Source organism: Hydra vulgaris, chromosome 12 (genome assembly GCF_038396675.1).
Source record: "Hydra vulgaris chromosome 12, alternate assembly HydraT2T_AEP".
Taxonomy (NCBI): Eukaryota; Metazoa; Cnidaria; class Hydrozoa; order Anthoathecata; family Hydridae; genus Hydra; species Hydra vulgaris.
In genome coordinates this window covers 84,103,691-84,108,532 of record NC_088931.1, presented here as the reverse complement: position 1 = coordinate 84,108,532, position 4,842 = coordinate 84,103,691, and positions in this window count along the sequence as shown.

Here is a 4,842-nt window from a genome sequence, read left to right as displayed (position 1 = left end):
GTCTTTAATTTTATCTTTAAAGCAAATACAGTCAAGCTAGAGATGAATGTCTCACCTTAAGACATCTTTAGATTTCGATATCAAAAAAGAAGTTTCTAATAAGATTATCTAGACAAACTTTTTTACATATAACCTTGATATAAGATTTTGTCTTATTTTAAACAAATAATGTATCATTTCTTTCTAACCATCCATTCAATCAAATCAACCATTTTGATGAATGAATTTTAAAAAAAACTGAACGGTGTACGAATATAAAAAAAAGAGACAACAATATCTAATTGACTCAAAGCACTTTAAGTGATTTAATAAACGAAAATTTTATAGTGTAATCTCAAATGTTTTGCAAGTTAATGTAGCAAAACGGACTAACTTCCCAAAAATTAAAACATTTTGAAACAAATTGACCACGGGATTTCAAACATTTTAAATTATGAATAACAGGCGTGGCTAGAGTATTACAAGCATGTTACGCACCAACAGCGCTAACTACATTATTACAGGCACAAACTGAAGGGGTGCGTGAAATGACGCCGATCGTACCGATAGGCGTCATTTCACGATACGAAAATTTAAAAAATGTGTATATAAAAGATTGTAGGAGTAGAAAAATCTAAATCCCCAAGAATAACGTTCGAATTTGTTTGTCCGAAAATGTCCTTCTTGAAGAATATTACATTTAATCATGTTTTTAAAATTTTATTTTGTTATTTAAAAAATGTTCCTATTTAAAACAAAATTTTTAAGATTTATTTTCTTTCTCTCTGTCTCTAACGCGTAAATTTTTCAAAACATTAAAAACAAAAAAATTTCAAGTTAATTCGACATTTATCTCTTATATAACATAATATTGATTTTATAAACTCGTGTTAAAAAAAAAAAAGAAATCGTGTTGTAAAAGAGATAATAGACTGAGTGATAATCAAATCGCGTAGGTATTCGCTTGCTTCAAAAAATATTTAAGCAGTTACAGAAAAATAAAATGAATTTAAAAATGTGTCGGCCACAATGTTGTTATGGCCAGACACTAGACAATTGTCTATCAAAAAATCATGTCAATATTTGTGAGTTGTAATAATTATTCACTCAATTTTTAAACATATACGTGTAAATATATGATATTCTTCGAGAAGTACATCATTGGATAAACAAACAAATAATCATTCACTCAATTCGGTAACCGTCTATTCAACTAAATAAGAAGTAATGGTAGTAATTCTTTATAGAACCATCAACGTTCTTAATGTTTGTTTTTTTCTCGTTCAACCCAGCGGTGGAAAAAGCTCAAAGATATTGTATCTGTTACTTAAAAATCTGATTCCGATACCAGTTGGAGCACAAACGCTTTTGGCCGAGAAATTCTTTTTCTAATTCCCAAAATCGATGTCTACATCCCTTATTATACCATTTGCGGAATCGTACAAAATATTTTTATTTTTTTTATTAATTCAAATAACTACAGCAGTATCAATATCCATTTTTTTGAAACTAACAGATCTTAATAATAATCTTATTTTATCAATTTGTTCAAGATAACAAAAACTCATCCTCTTTAGTTCAGTTTGTTCATCTTCTTCAATTCGGTTTTAAAAAAAGCTCAACCTTACATGTTAAGTTTGTTATAAGTGAATCAAGTAAACACTACAACAACAATAAATCTTTTTATCTCAGTTATTTAAATGCTGAAAAATAGTCTGACAGCTGTAACTGGAACATTCTGTTTGAGAAACTATACAACTATCCGCGCAGCGACCTTGTTTGTCAAGGTTTGTGTTTCGGGTATATAGAATTGAGAGAGGGCTATAACCACAATTAAGTAGCTTCCACGTCTGTTGTGGCCTTCACGGCCTTGAGGAGGCGAATTAACAAAACAAAACAAAAAAAGTTATACGATAATAAAAAACCGCTTTATATTCTTAATACTAATTAATTATACTATGAGAGCAGAGCTTCTGTCTCTCATCAAGGCTGTAAATCATATTCATTTTATCTAACATAAGTAGTGAAATTGGGATCTATTCTGTCGCCTCATCTGTATAATATATACGCACAAAACTTACTCAAAATCACACAAAATAAAAGTATTGCAGCTACATCAGTAAATGGAAACTACATAGACGTTTTAACGTATGCTGATTTGGATGACTTAGCGCCAAACCAGCCTATATAACCTATCAATATTTAAAACTTATATTATCAATAATTAAAATAATATATTATCAATATTTAAAACTTGAAACACGTTATTGCTAAACAAAATTTATTTCAGTTCGAGTATTTTCCGAACTCCTAGAATAAAACAAGAATCTACAACAGACTTTATAAATATTTAACAGATTACAAAATCTCAAGTTAATATCAATATGTTTATCAAACAAATCATTCAATGGAAAATGCCATATTAGGCCTCTTGAACAACAGTATCTTTTGATAAAGGAAAGTTTGTATTGGAAGTCTTTATTGACCTTTCAAAAGCTTTTGATACTATCGACAATAAAATACCTGAAAAAATAAAAAAGAATGGTATAAAAAATCAAACTACTAAATGGTTCGCTCGCTGTTAACAACTATAAAAAGTTTATTGCAATTAAAAATATGTTGTCTCCAGAGATTATTCTTTATCCGTTTCCTATCTTTATTAACAATAACATCTTTCCTATACCTCCACAAATTCTGGTTGTGTAATATTTGCAGACGATACAAATTTGTTTTATTCATTTATCTCAATCAATGATAGTTATCAATTTGATAGTTATCTTAATACAGATGATTGTGAAAAATCTTTAGAGGAACTTTATAAGAAACAAAGCAAATGTGCTAGTATTAGAAATGTAAAGCTCATTTTCTAATGTTACACAAGCAAAGGTTAAAAGATGGTACACAAACATACATCAGAGCCCAAAACAGTTACCTTCAAATACAGGCTATGCTTTTTGTGATTTGTGTTTTGGTCTTATCGGGTAAATTAGAGGGGATAAAAAAGAAAGAAGATTAGCCTCCTGACCATGGGATGTGAATTTATAGTAAGAATAAAAAATTAACAATAACGGTATTGATTATTTGCATTTTACATAATTCCAATTCCATTTTTTAATACAATAATAAAGTTTTTAAGTAATTAACTACTCTGGATGCAACCGATGTTTTTCATACAAGAAAAGTTGCTCTAGATAATTTGCATGTTTTTTAGTTTTTGTTTTATTCGTCTGATATGTATAATATGAATAACCAACAAACTATAAGCATTTTTTGTGAATAATAAGAAATAATCTTGATTTTTAAAATAAATAATAATAAATTATATTAATCCTAAAAACTATTCTCTTATTGAGCTTTATTTTAACTTTGTTGAATTTTGTAAACTTGTAGAAACATTTATTCATTGATTTGTTTAAAGGAAGATTTTAAAGCTTGCTTTGTCATAAATACAGTTTCTTTGAGTCATTTTTGAAAACTCAGTTTTTGTAATTCTAAACTAAGCACTGCGCGGACAATACTTTTTCTTGACTTGTTTGCTAAAGCTTTAAATTTTAAATTAAAAAGCTTTAAAAACTTTTAAAATGTAAAAACTTTTAGTTTAATACGATAAAAAAAGTTACAAGGATTTAAAAGAAACTAATTCATGTAATTTTATTTCATTCAAATTAATGTAATATCACACAAAGATACAAGGATTTCAAGGTGATAACAAATATGACACAAAAGTGCCATGTGAGTATATATTTTTTTGAATCAAATTTAATTTGCTTTTTTTTTAAAAGGTGCGCCAAAGTTTTTATTATTTTCCAGTATCTGATATTTTCATAACAATCTATAAATCTGCTGTTGCTTAAAGAATACTTTCATATCAAGATTAAAAAAATAATTGAAAAATTCGCTGAGATTATTAAGTCTCCTAATTATTTAGCATCTATACGACGTTTTGACGAATTTTTGATATAATATTCCATTAGTTTTACTTTTGATATAATATTCCATTAGTTTTACTAACTTCGTTGTAAATATTTTATAAGGAAGAAAATATTTTATAAAAAAGGTAAACTTTCAGCGATTTCATAAATGCATAATAACCTTTATTTTGTAACTAGTTAACTTATGTATTGGTAATTATATTGTTTATAGGAATTTTAGTTTTTAATGACATAAAGTATATTTTGTCTCAACGGGGAATATTTATTTAAACCAATTACTTGAATTAGCTCATAATTTTTATTTGCATAAAGTTGTTATTTATTATTTGAATTAAAGAGATTTTTACTTTCTGCAAACATTAGAATGTAATAATGATACATTTTACAATATACATTAAATTAAAAATGAGAATGAACAAATCGATTCTTTGGAAACTCCAACCAAAATAGTCAATTTTCCGCATTCCTTATTAACAATAAGATACCTTTTAGTCCAAATTCTTAATTTATCAAAAAATTTATTACTTGGATTTTATGATTAATCGTTATCTAAACGTAAAGCTATTGTTTGTTTTGTTTTTTTAACTTTTTATATGTTTTATATAAATTGTAACTTTTATTGTTTTGTATTGGTTTTACTTGTTTCGACAATTGAAAAGATACACTACATTTAATTTTCAATTTTTGGATAAAATATTTTAAAGATTTTTATTTATATATTTTTAAGCCTAATTTAAAGCTTGAAACCAAATAAAAGTAAAAACCAAGTAAATAAAAGTAAAAACCAAGTAAATAAAAATTTGGCGTTTTAGTACCCCATAGCGTTAAGCACCATAAAGATTGAAACATGGTGTTATAAACGTTCAGGCTTAACATCATATAGTTTAATATAAAACTACAAATCAGCTTTAAAAAAATAACAATATATATA